At 42.4% G+C, this 16,004-nt stretch overlaps 1 protein-coding gene and 1 non-coding gene across 2 annotated transcripts in view; one reads left to right on the top strand and one right to left on the bottom strand.

The window, feature by feature from the left end:
• The window catches only part of KSR2 (kinase suppressor of ras 2), a 407,661-nt gene that overhangs the window by 25,579 nt on the left and 366,078 nt on the right, over positions 1-16,004 (top strand). The window lies entirely within an intron of this gene.
• TRNAG-GCC (transfer RNA glycine (anticodon GCC)) lies at positions 15,085-15,157 on the bottom strand. Its single transcript has one exon. It is a non-coding gene; the product is annotated as a tRNA-Gly (tRNA).

Below are 16,004 nucleotides of genomic sequence, written 5' to 3'. Positions count from 1 at the left end.
CATTTCTCTTAAGCTAAGAATTTTGGTTTCTAACTTTATTGACCTTAATACTAATTATATGTTTCAAAATAATGATATTTATACTGCTACTATTGACTAAGAATACTGAATATAATTAAGATTTTTTTCAGTTCTTTTGTCATTAGGATATGTCCTACTCAATATTTACAATTGAAACACTGTGTTTTAAAGTCACATAACTTTTTTTCTCTGTGTAGTTATGTCATCAACTTGATATACAGATAGATTCATTTGTTTTTAAATTTTTATTTTAGTTTTAACCTCCATCAAAAAAGCAAATATGTACATGTATACATATGTGCATATATGACAAATATATTCGTTAATATTACCCCCTTTCTTACACAAAAGGTAGAATGTTATATACACTATATACCCTAATAATCTAAAGTAGAGCTCCCCTGTTTAGTTCTCTTTCAGCTAAGTTGTTTGCTTCATTGCGTTAATAGATTTGAATGAGTTGATTCTCATTATTCACGGTAGTTATGTTCTATAAAGTCATCACTGAGTTCACAAATACTGAACCATTACCCCAGGGGAGATACAGGGTCAGGTTCCTGCAAGCCTCTGGTCATGTTTTTGCCAACTGATCAGCACATAACCTTGTTTTATGTGCGTTTCTGTTTAAAGATACCTTATTTAGTATCGCAACCAACACTACTGTAACTCACCCTGAATGAACCTTATCTAACACACGTATTGTCTCCATAAGTCACATATCCCAGCTTTCTTCCTTAGGAACTCTAAACAGCTTTTCAGCACTATGCTTGGGGGCCATTTAAAAAAGTGAAATCTAAAAAGAAAAAAAAAAAAAACAGGAAAGGCACAAAAACGTGGCTCTAAATAGACCATGAAAAGGACACTAGTTTATAGAACCAGAGTTGAAACAAGAAGCCAGAGTGTCACTTTGTTCAACCTCAACTGGCAACGTACAGTGGGCAGTGCAAACCTTTCACTGCTCTGTGTATGTTCCCAAATGACTGTGAAAGTGCTTGAGTATTGATTTGGGGATTACAAATGCATTTTAGCAAGTAGGCAAATCTGCAACAGGAAATCAGCAAATAATGAGGGTGGATTGTATTTTATTTGCCTATCTCTATTTTCTTTCTCCTTCATTCTCCACTGTTGTAAGCTCTATTATGGGAGAGACCCTGCTTATGTGTGTCTTGGACATGGTAGAAGCTTAATAATGATGGATGAATGGATCCCCAAGTGAGAATGGGTATTTTCTACTTTGGGTCATATAGCTCTAAATATTTGTGTTTAATTTAGTGTTTCCATTCTTCTGAAATACTAGTTTTTTGTCAATAAGGCACTGGCCTGGCACATTAGTCATCAAGTCTATCAACTCTGTTGGTTCTGGGTCTTCAGAAATATCTTGCGTGAAGTCAGATTCATGTAAAATTTCCCAAGTGCTTCATTTGTCACCGTTGGTCACCCTACCATACGATTTACCCAGATTTTCTTTAACTAGAGAACTCTACTAATATGTGCAAACCATGCTTTCATTTACCCCAAGTTGATTGATATGTACTCTTTCAGCCACACAGGCATTGTCCTGGTAGGGGATCTTAAGCCATGAATTTTAGCCTGTTAGGGAGAATTTCTCTGAGAAGAAGTTAAAGCATTTGCATTAGATTGGCTGATGAGATTTTGTTGGATGTTGCTAATTTGAGACTCGCTGGGTTTGCCCTGTCTTCAGATAGGTGGGAACATTTCTGGGTGTGATTAGCAGCCTAAATATACTGTATCATCCTGCCTGCAGAGGAGCTAAGCTTCCAGAGGCTTGGGAAGGAGTCCTGGCTTCTGTCTGGGGACTGCTTCTATCAGAGTCTTCATCATAATTTGTTTATATGTAGTGCATCAAATTCTAGGCAAATAAAAGCATGCAACCTCCATAAATAGCTGTCACACGAACATACGTTTGCTAAGTTCTTTAGGGATTTGCATGTATATATGTTAAGAAGAGCATCTACTATTTTACCGATCACTTCCTGTTGTTTTGTAAGGTTCAAACCACTTTACTAGCTATGCATCCTCTTGTGGGTGACACTATAACATTATTTGTGATGGAAAAGGAGTGGGATTAAGTGAGCCCAGTGCAGTGACTTAGTTGCTGATAGTGATTACTGTTATTTTAATGGGCATTATTATTTATTACGTGCTAGGCATGGTGCTGAGAGCTTTATATTGACGGCATTTAATTCTCCTGGCAGTTCTGAGGGCATAGTATCAACATCCATTTTACAGATAAGGAAGTTGAGGCTCAGAGAGGTGAAGCCAGCTACCCAGAGTCACACAACCTGTTAGTGGCAGAGTCTAAGTCAGCCTGACTCCAAAGCCTGTGTGTTAACTACCTCAGTTAGAAGTGTCTCTAAAAGTCTCTTTGTGATAAGGTCTCACTGTGTGGCCTCAGAGACAGTCTTATTCAACTTGCTTAATATTTACTGAACACGTATCATACGCTAGACACCCCACTTGGCGTTTGTGGAGTTAAGAATAACAGTGGCAGGCAGTACTTACGTAGTATGTAATGTGCCCATGCTATTCTGAGGATTTTACATATATTGGCTCATGTAAGCATTAGAATAACCATCTCAGGTAGGTTTTATTATTACCCTCATTTTACAGATCAGGGAACCGAGGCCTAGAGCAGTTAAATAAGAAGTCAGCGTCCCACAGTAAGTAACTAGCAGCCGAGACTCATACCCGGGCACCAGGGTCCCTGAGCTGGACCACTACACTCTCACTGCCTCTCAAAGATAAATCAAACACCAGTATGGGAGTAAGAACAGTACCTAAAAAGCTATAATTTAGAATGAGGAGGGTTTTGTGCTTCCACCTGCCGTGAGTCCACAGTTTTACCCCAGGTTTGTGTTTGTTCCCCAGGAGTTTGCCGTCTGTGGGCTGCAAACCCATTTTGAAGCCAGGTGGGCCCCCAGTTCAGAAACCCTGCTGCTTTGTGCTCGAATTCTCCCTTCTCTCCACCCTGTTCTGTGGTGTGGGTAGCCATTCTGCCATCTCCACCCTGAGCCCTGTGTTTACTTACAGAAGTTAAGAGACTGCATTGCAGAGTATAATCTTAGGAAAGGCCTTTTACCTTTGCGGGTCACCATGTCTTTATTGAAAAATGAGAAATCATAACTGTACCTCTCCCATGGGACTCTTGTGAGGTTTCAAGTTAATGCATCCAAAGTAGCTGATTTAATCCCTGGCATATAGTAAGTGCTCAATAAATGGCATCAATATATTACTATTATTCATCTGTCTTATTTTAATCTAGGCAGTTGTTTCTTTTTTTTTAAGTGCTAAAATTTAATGAAAATATCAATTACTCTTTAAAATCCTAGAAGTTTTGGTCTCTACTAATTTAATAATGTATCTTAGTGAAGTTATAAGAAAAAGCATGGGTAGGCAGTTGTTTCTTATTCTTCCTTTATTCCAGGTCAAAGCCACCATCATAGGACCTACTTTTTGTTTCTTTCATTTATGTTGTTAAAAAATTATTCATAGAATGCATGACTCATTCTCTTGGTAAAAAATTAGAGTATTACAGATAGCATTAAAATGCCTTTAAGCGCCCCTCCAATTCCGGGGCCTGTTCCCTGCTCCCCAGAGCTAGTTGGTATGATCGGTTTGCTGTGTATCCTTCTAGACTGTTTTCTGTGTATTTACATATACATGTATGCACTTGTAGGAAATACATATCATTGTTTTATTTGTATATAAGTATATACCTTTACTGTATACATTATTCCGTAATTTTTTTTCACTTAATATGAATTAGTTCCTATTTTTTCAAGTCTTCTCTGTTTTTGCTGATTTTGTCTAATTCTTCTATCATTTGTTGAGAGTGGATATTAAAGTCTCCAGCTATTTTTATTTATTTATTTATTCATTTGTTTATTTATTTATTTATTTTTTGGCCCTGCCGTGAGGCATGTGGGATCTTAGTTCCCTGACCAGGGATTCAACCTGTTCCCCTTCCTTGGGAGTGCCTTAACCACTGGACCACCAGGGAGGTCCCTCCAACTATTACTATTAAATTGTTTTTTTTTCTCCCTTCAATTCTGTGAGTTTTTAGTTCATGTATTTTGGAGCTCTGTTGTTAGGGGTGTGTATTTTGTATAGTTGTTAATCTCATCTTTTAGAGTGCTGCATTGTGTTCTATAGAATGTGTATAAGTCAGCACGGGCTAGGAAATGCTGCAGTGACAAATAACCCTCAAAATTCAGTAGCTTAACACAACAAAAGTTTATCTTTATTTCATGCTACATGTTCAGTGCAGGCCAGCAGGGATCTCTGTTAATCAGAGTCACTCATGGGCATAGGCTGACTGAGGCTTCACAATCACTGAGGCAGAAAAGGGGGATGTAGAGATGGCCACACCGGCCCTTGAAGGCTTCCATTTGGATGTGACACATGTCACTTCTGCTTGTGTTTCACTGGTCAGAGCAGGTCACATGGCCATGCCTTACTTTAAAGGATATGAACAGGTATAGTCTTTTGTGACAAGTGAACGTGGAACTAGTGAGTAGCACTGACAGCCATAAAATGGATGTTCCATAGTTTAACCACTTTACTATCAAAAGTCATCTAGGAGGAATTCCCTGGCGGTCCAGTGGTTAGGACTCCGTGCTTCCACTGCTGGGGGCATGGGTTTGATCCCTCGTTGGGGAACTAAGATCCCACATGCGGCACAGCACTGGCCAAAAAAAAAAAGTCATCTAGGATTTTTTTTTTTTTTGCTGTACGCGGGCCTTTCACTGTTGTGGCCTCTCCCGTTGCGGAGCACAGGCTCCGGACATGCAGGCTCAGTGGCCATGGCTCACGGGCCCGGCCGCTCCACGGCATGTGGGGTCTTCCCGGACCGGGGCACGAACCCGTGTCACCTGCACTGGCAGGCGGACTCTCAACCGCTGCACCACCAGGGAAGCCCTAGGATACTTTTGACTATTTTGTTTTTACAATAATTACTGCAACAAAGAGCCTAGTGTATGCCTACCGGAGGATTTACCTTCTGCCACATTGTGTTTAAAGCTGTTGATGCTCCTACTTATTCCCTGGGGCTCTGGGACTTATTCATCAACAAGCTATAGATCAAACACGGGAGTTGTTCAAAGCAGGGACAAGATCATGCCTGGTCTGAAGGACCAGATAAGGTTTATAAGAGACAATGTCTGAAATGGGTATTGAAAGGTGGTTAGGAGATGATAGGGCAGAAGTAATAGGGTGAGTTAGTAGGTGACAGGGCAAGGAAGTTTGGGGTTTGTAGTGGAGTGTGCAGAAGTTGGCCCTTGAGACTGGGGCCGCATCATCAAGACCTTTGAATACGTAGTTTGGTGGGCAGTGGGAACCAGTGAAAGTTCATGAGCAGGAAAGTGGCATGATCAGGGGCGTGTTTTAGGATGGTGCGCAAGTCACCACATAGGGCTTAGGTTTGCAAATTCAAATGCTTAGAGGTGCCAAAGAGGCTATCATAAGGAATGGGGCAGTGTCCCCTGAAATAAACACACAGTCCAAGTAACAACAGCTTGCCTGCTAGTTCAGGGCGTTTCAGGTCACTTGTCAGCCTCCTCTTTCAATCAGAAAGCCATCCCTGATGGAGTTGCCACTGACTGGATGTGAGACCTAAGGAGTGGGGGATGGGGGGTGGGAAGGAGACGGGGTGGACTGGAAAGTGGAGACACCATTACTGTGTTGCTGCTGGGGTTTCCATGCACGAATGTGGGCTCAGAGTTGCTGAATCTTCTGTTTGTTTTGAGTGAAGTCAGACATTCAGATTTTTCTTGATTTCTCCTAACTTTTAGAGTTTGGCAGCTAATGCACAATTGAAAGGATACTTTTATGGGCTGGATCTGACCTGTGAGTTGCGTGTTTTCATCCTCTGGTGCTGAGGAGAGAACGGAGCAAAGAGAGGCCAGATACAGTAAGGATTCCGAGTATTGATTACATTCCAGTATATCTACAGGTATATCCATCCATGGGTGCAGGTGCTCTGTCAGTTGGGGTTTCACAAACTCAAGGAATATTCCTCTTATAAAGGAAAAAGACATTTAGATATGTTATATAGACTTAATTATTTTAAGTAAATAATTAATTAAATCTCTACCAACACAAGACTAGTTCTTAAGCAGGGGTGGTTTTGCCCCCTCCCAGAGGTCATTTGGCAAAATCTGGAGGCATTTTTGGTTGTCATGACTTCAGGGAGGATGAGGTACCACCTGCTTCCAGTGCAGACAGGATGCTGATCAACACCGTGTAATGTGCAGGACGACCCCCCCAACAGGGGATTGTGTGGCCCCGAATATCAGTAGTGCCCATATGGAGACCCCCTTGCACAAACCTAGGTGTAAATGTCTTCTGCTTATAGACATGAAACAATGATGAAGACCACACAGATTTGCAAAAATTAAATGCAAACTGTTCTGCAAACCCAGTGTATTCCAATGGATCAGGCCAGTGGGGCAAAGAGTACTTTACTGAAAGTCAGTTGTCCGTTGGAAGCCTGACGTGGCTCCATCGTACTCCTGTGTAGTTATTTTGTCTTCAGTGAGCCTCAGGTGTGCGCCTTGGTGCCTGAGTTCTCCTGTCCTATGAGGAGGGAAGAATGGTAGGATTTGGCCTTCAGGGGGAACCCGTTATCTCTGTGTTAAAACTGCCTCAGTCCGATTCTCATTAGATAATTAAAGCGGAACAGCATGGTGCCGAAAGGCTCATAAATGACAAGCCCTGAAATTGCCAGGCAGGACTGGTTTCCAAGGTGGGCATCCAGGTGATCCAGTAGGTATGTGTATCGTGTGCCTTTTTTTTTTTTTTTTTTTTTTTTTTTTGCGGTACGCGGGCCTCTCACTGCTGTGGCCTCTCCCGTTGCGGAGCACAGGCTCCGGACGCGCAGGCTCAGCGGCCCTGGCTCACGGGCCAAGCCGCTCCGCGGCATGTGGGATCTTCCCGGACCGGGGCACGAACCCGTGTTCCCTGCATCGGCAGGCGGACTCTCAACCACTGCGCCACCAGGGAAGCCCCTCGTGTGCCATTTTAAAATAGTAGCTTTGAAGTGAAAACTCAAAATTAAAAAATTCTCAGGTGGAATTTATAGACCCTGAAGAATTCATCTGAGGACCCTCAAGGTTTTATGTATCCTAGTTTGAGGACCACTAATGTGGATGATATCAGAATGCGTTGGATTGGGGAAAAAAGCGAGAAACGGAAGTGGAATTATTTTGCTAATCTTGCAGTTGGCAAAATGATAAATTGGCCACTTCCTCAAAGTCTGCTTAATGGTAGAGAAGGTTTTGGTAATTCTGGGTGTTGGGGAGATGGTGAGAGGGTGTTCTGGGTGTGCAGGTGATAGATTTTAAATCTTCCTCAAGGCTGAAAGAGGTTTCCAGGTGAAGGAGCTATTTGCATCAGGTCTTGAAAAAAGAGGACCCCTTTTTTAGGGTATATCTCAAGCCAGAGCTTCTAAACTTGTCAGAATCCATGGAAAATACACAGATATGACAGTTTCCCCTGTGTTTGCCAGGATACGTTTAGTCTGTGGTCAGCCTGATGGCAGAAGCCACATGTGTGTTCCTCTCCACTGTTTCCCCACTGTCTGGTATGTACAAGTATGCAGTTGAATATCTGTTAAAACGGTGAGTGTGTGGCCATCTCGGCTGAAAGTCCTCTGCCCCGGCATCCTCCTAAGTGCACTGGGGCTTGTCAGATCTCAAATCTTGATTTTGGGGTAAGAAAAAAGCCACTGCAGATACAGACTGCTACCGATACAGTCATGGCTTCGGGTGACCTTGTACCCCCACTGACATTTGGGGTCGCAGACCTTCACTGTGTGACCGAAATCTCAGGTACCTGAATGTGTCCTTTCTTGGCCTCATCTCTCTGAGATGCTCTGCCAGCCCACGGCCCCCATACTTTCAGATCCCTGTATTCACACTGTATCTAGCTTACGCATATGAGAATTTATCTCTTGTCGTTTTCATCAGAGTCGTCCAGCACTTACTACCACCAGGCCCTGAGACAGACACAGGCATAGAAAGGGACAAATCGGGGGTCCTATAAAGGCTCAGTGCCCAATAATTGGAATTCAACTCTGTGAGCCTTGTTTTTTCATCTATATAATGAGTATAATAACTTCTACTTGGCGAAGGTATCCTGAGGCTCAAACAAATCACAAAGTGGGAGTAGTTTGCAAACTGTAAAGTGGCACCATTTTTGGAATTTGTTATCCGGCAACTGCTAATTTTTCTGCCTAGGTCCAGGAACCTCAGAATCCTTCATTATTCTCTTAGCTCCACTTTCATCCAAGGCTGTTCAGATCAACTTAGAGAAAGTGCCAACAAAAGGGGCATAAGCAGCTGAGTAAACGCATTACCGACTTATGACAGATGAAATCAGTGTGAGGTGCTTGACATGGATTACTTCTTTGATCCTCCTAATAACAGGATACACCCAGCACATTATTCTTCCCAGTTTTGAGATGGGAAATCTGATGCACCAGGCATTTGATGTAATTTATATCCAGGTCACACAGCCAGTAAATGGCAGGACCCCCTTAGAACCATTTTGGGGTCATTTGCCCCATTTGGAGTGAAGAGAGGAGCAGAGAGAAAAGCCACAGGAAGAGGGTGCTGCCTAGGAGCTGGATTCACGGGGCCAGGGTGGAGAACGTGGGGGTGGTAGGTGTATTAGTTTCCGGGGGCGCTGTAACAAAACGCCACGAACCAAGTGGCTTAATACGATAGAAGTTTATTCTCCCAATGTTCCGGAGATCAGAAGTCCACATCAGGGCATCAGCAGGGCCGTGCTCCCTCTGAAGGCTTGAAGGGAGGATCCTTCTTGCCTCTTCCAGCTTCTGTGGCTCCAGGTGTCCCTTGGCTTGTGGCTACATCACTCCAGTCTCTTCCGCCGTCTTCACGTGGCCTTCTTTCCTGTGTCTCTCTGTGTGTCCTATTTCTGTTTCTAATAAGGACACTGCCATTGGATTCAGGGCCCACCCTAATTTAGTATGATCTCCTCTTAATTTTTACCTTAATTACATCTTCAAGGACTCTATTTCCAAATAAGGTCACATCCTAAGGTTCCAGGGGGACAGGAATTTTGGAGGAGACACTCTTCACTACTATAGTAGGATGGGCAGGTTTAGAGAAAGAGAGGCCTGGAATGGGGCAGAGAGCAGAAAGGCCAGGTGTCATCACTGGCCCATTGCACTTGGCAGTGGTAACTGCTTCCCTGGGGGTGACTTTCAAAGCTCCCCCAGCCCACTGACATGTGACCATCTCACAGCCGAAAGAAACCAGGTCCCTGCGTCCTGTTCTAGAAACTCACTGTCCAAATCCCAGGATGTTTCTCTTTTTGGGCCACGTGGGGATCGAGCACTCTGCTTCTGAAGCCATCTGGGGGCAGGGACGAGATATGCCGTTCATTTCCTGGTCGAAGATGTCCCCCCTACCTCCGTTCCTGGCTCCCCTGCCCCGGGTAGGGCCTCTCACCTCTGGGCTTGCTGGAGATTCTCATCAAAAGGTTAATTTGGAACAAACTGTTTTCAGAACTGCTGGAAACAGTGTCTGCCCTGAGGGGACTGACTGCCAATGAATTTTTTTAACTAGGTAAGCCTCCCTAGCTGGCATTTCACTATCTTTACAGGTCCCCACTTGCCGTCTTCCTGAAATACAACATCCAGGGAGCCAAGATCAGAGAAAACTCTATCCTCTGGAGTGTTGAGCTCAAATCACTCTTTCTTTTAATGTGTGTTTTCCCTGTATTTTATATTTTTAAATCTGGCTCCTTGCTGAACATTTGGACAGTATGCAAAAGTGTTAACGAGGACAAAACAGTCCAATACCCGTACCACCCAAAAGCACTCAAATTCACTGAGACAGTTTAAATATTTTTTCTCCTCTGTGATATAGAGGTCATCTGCATCTAATGCTTTGTATCTTGCTTTTCTTGCTTAACCGTATATTCTTGCTTGACTGTTTCTCTGTCATTTCAAAACTCTCAGACAACTTTAGATCCCTGTGGGCAAACAGATCAGCAGTTTTCCCTAAGTTTCTGTTTCCATTAATGCAGAAGTCTCCTGTACTGGCAAGATTTTGCTATGAGTTTCCAAGGTTCCAAATGGCCATAAGGTCACAGATACATTTTTTTGTGTTTCCCAGAAGAATATAACCCACTATCATTTCAATAACGTTAACCTCTACTTTTATTTTAACAAGGATATTAAGATAAAGCATTAAGCAAGGTTACAGATCCAAATAGCTAAGTACCAGCAAAATAGCTTCTTCCCCGTCAACTCGGCTGCTTAATTTGGTCTTGGGAGAACTTAATTTTCATATTTAATATTTAATGGCATTGCACATCCAAGACTCTTGTTTATTACAGCACATCCTAAAGATTGAGAGAGAGCTAGGTCACTTTCCTTCTTTTTAGTTTCCTGGTATATTGGAAATGAAGAAAAATAACAAAAGGCCCAAAGAGAATTATGCAAGCTGGTTTAAATGTTTTCATTTAGGAAATCAACATGCTTTACCCTCATAATATAGTGAGATTCATGGCTTTTTGAGATGGTGTTGCATGTCTGGATTCGAGGTCCTTTCTGGATTCAAAGCTCAGGACAGATGGCCCTCTTGACCTAAGAAGACTTCATGCCAAGCAGTATGTTGCCGTGTTTAAAAATCCAACTCACGTTTGCTAACTTACGCCTGTAGTCATCGTGAATTGCGGTATCTGTCCAGTCAACACTGTAATTTATTGAGCAAGTGTACTGAATGCCTGCCGTATAAGAAACTGGAAGGGATGTCATTCCTGCCCTCAAGGAGCTGTCTCATGTGGACATGGAATTGTAAAGAAAAGCACTTAAAGTATGATAAGAAGTCCTTAGATAGACGTGTTCAAGTACCACCATACCAGAGGAGGGCAGTCTGGATGCAGCATGTTAGCTGACTGAAAAACAATGCAGTGGCCAGGGTCGTGCCCTTTGAGGGCAGGGGGACTAGTGAACCCTGACTTCACGAGCCGTATACAGAAACAGGCAAAAGCAAGAGCCCATCAGCCAACGTTGGCTATTTTCTACGCCAGGCACCGAGCTGGTCGCTTTTCACGCAGTATCTCTTGAACCTTACGCCATCCTATGAGGCAAGTATTCTTATTACAAATGAGGAAATAGAGGCTCTCTCTTAGTTAGAGGAAGGAGATTAGCAGGCACTGGGTAGTTGTTAAGGATAGAATAGCACTAAGCTGAGACTCTCTTGGTATAATCTTGATATAGTTGAAGAATTGGAGAAAGTGAGTAAGTTTCAACCACGTGATTCAGGGTTATGTAATACCATGTGCAGGCACCAGCTAAATATTCCCTGATATTAACAGGTGTACACGTACCACACTTTGGTCAATTGTATCTTAGGTAATTGTTCTGGAGGGTAAAGCCAGTCGGAAGACATAGGAGCTGGGGTGGGGGGCATTGGAAGGAGAACTGGAGGCATAGAGAAGTATTGTCTCCCACTTTATCACCATCCTTTTGGTAAACAATGTCAGGTGACTTAGACCTGGTAGGGAGGGAACTAGTGAATTTGTTTTATAAGAGACAACAACGGGGGTAGTGAAGTAGTGCCTAGATCTTATTCAGGCTGTGGAGACCCTTTTCCCAAGTGAAATCTTCCTGAAGACTCCAATATAAAAAGAAGGTGAAAGCCAAGCTACTAGGTTGAAGCAGTGGGGGTTATTAGAACCCTGAGGGTTCCGTGGAACGCGCTTTGAAAACCACTGGTATAAGGACATGCATCTTGGTCTTGGGAGGCAGAACCAAGTTTGAGTCTTGGTGCTGGGATTAACTTGCTTCTTGGCTTTGCATGTTTACGCCACCGCTCTATGTCTTTCCTCACCTACAAAGTTGGATTGCATGAGAGGCCCTCAGAGGCTCACTTTTGGTTTCAATATTCTCTATAGTTATAGGTCGAAGTGAATTAAATACTGGAATTGAAAAGGATATTTCATTGCCCAACTACTTCGTTGCCTTATAGCCCAAAAGAAATTCTGTAACTTGCTTTGGAAACTCAAGTGGGACTTATGCAAAGTATGTAACTTTTCCCTGTATTGTGTTAAAACGGTGGTTTACTTGCAGTAAGTATATAGCACATAACTTCACAGTCTCGTAAGAGTCACAGCACATTAAAGTTCCTTTGACCTCAGAGATGCTGTGTAACACCGACATCTCTTTGACCCTTGACCTCTGTGGATTTAGATCCCAAACACTGAGGATTATCTTTATGATTTTTGTTTCCTAGAGATACTTAAAGATACTAAACTATAGACATCCTTCAGGTAGTAGAAAGAGCAGCTTTCATGAATTGTGCCTCTGTTTACTGTTCTATTCCTAAGGCTGGTTGCTTAGGAATATTGTGCCTTGATAAAGTCCCTTAAAGGTGAAGGTAGGTGTGCATTTCCACATTTGTTCGGATTTCAGAAGCCTTGTTTTTCTCTCAAGGCAGCCTCACTAAGTAAACATGCCAGTGGATTCTAAAATGTAATCCAGAAGAAAGCCAAACTCAGTAAAGAAGTAGCCTTGCAAGAAAGCATAAACAAAGCCAAAGTGAATGAGTTTTCTGGTTATTTTTTTCCGGATATTTATTTGGAAATGTCTGTAAATGGATATATGACAGGTTCATTTAAATATAGTTCATGCTTTGTTTTTCCATATATGGATTGCTTTCATTTCAACACGAGATAGAAATGGAAGATATTGATGCCACACTGTAAACCGATTGCTGTCAACCACTCTGTCCTGCAAATACCCACCCCAAATGCTTCTTTTTCTCATTACATTCTTCTTTATAACTAATTCTCACTTTACTTTTACCCAACCTGAATCTTCCAGTATCTTCCAGCTCTCACCAGATGCTTTCACTTGATTCTTTTCTCTCTAAAAGACAAGCAGTGTGATTATATTGAATACCTTTTCAGTAAGTTGGCAGCTCCCAAAGAGGGGCAGTGAAAGGATTATTATGAAGCCAGTATTATATAGCTTTATAGGAAGAAAAAAGGAAAAATAATAATAAAAAAAGATGTGGCTATAGTCCCCCTTCCAGATATTTCTGGAACCTTGGACATGAATTTCTCTTCATTTGCATTTCATGACTAAACAGCGTGAAGTCAGCTTACTTTGACCTTGTAACTCTTACAGGTGCCTGGTTTGCTTGCAGATTTTTCCATTCACTTTTTCTGATATTCTCCCTCTCTCACTCTGTCCCTCTCCCCCTCTCTCTCTCCCCACCCCCCCACTTCCTTTCTCTGTTCTGTGCTCTCTTAATCTCTAAACAGGTCAGGGCAGGAGAGCAGTTTCCATTGTGGCTGACGTCAATCCAGCCCTGCAGATTAGTTAGCAGAGGGCGTTGCGAGAGAGGTGCAGCTGTTGTACCTTCACCTGGAGACCAGATCTCACCTGAGATGCCTGGCGAGTGTCATCTTGAGCTCCCAGACCTGGCACATGTTTACAGGCTGGAGGACTCGTTTCTTTGAGTTTTATACATTCTGGTTGAAAGAAAGTGCACAGGTTCAATCTCTGCTGAATCAGCTCGGCAGGATTCCCCATCCTCAACCAAGACAGTTCGTCCCAGTGACAAATCTCATAGATGCTGTAGTCAGAAAGAACCAGGTGTGAATGTTGGTGTTGTCACTTACTTACTGTGTTAATTTGAGCAAGTCATTTAACCTCCCTGAGCCTCAGTTTCCCCGTCTGTCCAACAAGGAAAATAAAAGTACCTGTCTCATAGAATTGTTGAAAGGCATTGGTTCCCAGAGTGGGCCCCCTGACCAACAGTGTGAATTAACATCACCTTGATACCTATTAGAAGTACAGATTCTCAGATCCCACCCCAGGACCTATTGAATCAGCAACTTTGAGAGTGGAGCCCAGGGATCTGTGTTTTAACAAGCCCTCCAGGGAATTCGACGCACACTTTGCGAACCACTGCCTTGAGGAGTCAAGGAGAGAATCGTCAGCACATCGTAAGCTTATACCTCCGAAGAGCAGAAGCTTCTTGAAGATCAATGATTTTTTAATATATTTCATCCATGTGTCCCCAGCACCTAGAACCAGGCCTAACACATAGTAGGTACTCAACAAACATTTGTGAAATGAATGAATGGATGTTAACTGTTATCATCACTCAATTATCATTTTTATTACTAATTATTACATGCTATCTTCCTACTTTTAAAGTCATGGAATCAGATAAGAAAAAAGGGGAAGGTGGTATAATTTAGTCCAGATCTCTTCAGAAAGATAAGGGTATACAATTCCCATTTTGTGGTTATTTTATTTATATTTTCCTCTTATTATGGCTCAGTGTCTAGTCCGCAGGCATAAGGCAGAGCTGTGATTCCAACCCTTGTCACCCGCTTCTCAGGGTAATGTTTTTCTGCTGCAAGGTGCTATCCTTATGGGGAAGAGAATACATTCTTAGTTCCGCAGAATTTTTCATTGCCGATATTCCACAGCTGCTGTGCGTAGCCTACATATTACATTAGCTTTTTCTCTTTCCTCTTCTGGAATCCTGTCTCCCCTGATTGTTTTTGCTGCTTCTAGTGTTTCAGGCATCCCAGACTGTGACAATCTGACCACCAATGGTAGATGCACATGGTGATTTGGGGCTGGGGTGTGGCATGTTGGCAAAACATTTTGCATTTTAATAGTTACATGTTTAATTTTGTTTGTATTAAATACACATACTAGCATATCAAAATTATGGCCTCCCAGATATTATGATGTAGGACAAGGCCAAAATGAGAAGTGTTATTAGGTTTGCATTAACTTGAAGACAAATTTTAAAGAAATAACAATTGCTGATTTTATTTTATTTTATTTTTTTGTGGAACACTTTCATCTTTGCAGTTTATTCAGTGATCACCTCCATGGCCCTCTTGGGGCAAAGCAGACTTTTTTTTTTTTTTTAATATTTCTTATTTTATTTATTTATTTTGGCTGCGCCGGGTCTTAGTTGCAGCACATGGGGTCTTTAGTTGCGGCATGCGGACTCTTAGTTGTGGCATGCATACGGGATCTAATTCCCTAACCAGGGTTCGAACCTGGGACCCCTGCATTGGCAGCACGGAGTCTTAGCCACTGGACCACCAGGGAAGTCTCCAGTTGCTGATTTTAAAGAAACAGCAGTGACTGTGGCAAAGGGCAGCAAGGCGGTATACAGGTGACAAGTTTGGGAAACTAGCCCAGGGGCCGAGAGCATCATCTTTGGGGTTAAACATAGCTGGGTTTGAGCTCAGGATCTGCCAATTACGAGCTCCGTAACCTTGGACAAACCATTAAACATCCTTAAGCAACTGTTTTCTCATCCATAAAAAGGGAGTATTTCCTCCCTCACAGGGTGGTGGGGAGGATTAAATGAGAAGCGTATGCAAAATGCTTAGCAGAGTGCTGGCACCTAGTAAAGGCCCAATATACAGAAGCCTAATTAATATCTTTAGGAGAGGAAGGGGGTTATAATGCCATGGGAATCTGTTTTCTAGTTTCTTAAAGATGGTCTGAATTAAGCAAAGTGTTGATGTAGAAAATGCTAATATGAATGGTATGATTGTCCGCTATTTTTCAGCTCAGAGAGGTTAAGGAACTTGCCCAAGGTCACACAGCTCATAGGCAGTCGAGTCAGGATTTGAATCCAAGCAGTCTGGCTCCAGAGACTATTGTTGACCTCTCTGCATCGTTTGGTATATGTTTGAGATGAATCCATAAATAAAACTTTTGGAACCTTCGGAGAAATTTTTCCATCGGGTTGGTTTAGCAGAGACTCCTTAAAATAGGAGTCTATTGACATTTGTACTAAAGATTTCATTTTCCTTTCCTGGCAATTCACCTTTAGCAAGTGTAAACAAACTTTGTTGTATCCAGAATTTTCAAATCTTCAAATTTTCAAACCAAGTTCGAAATTACGTTCATTATGTTTGGCCATTCAGGGTATATAAAAATGAAA

The sequence above is a fragment of the Lagenorhynchus albirostris genome, chromosome 14 (assembly GCF_949774975.1).
Source record: "Lagenorhynchus albirostris chromosome 14, mLagAlb1.1, whole genome shotgun sequence".
In the NCBI taxonomy this organism is placed as follows: Eukaryota; Metazoa; Chordata; class Mammalia; order Artiodactyla; family Delphinidae; genus Lagenorhynchus; species Lagenorhynchus albirostris.
Note: the sequence above shows the minus strand (reverse complement) of the source record. Positions and strands in the feature narration are given on the sequence as shown.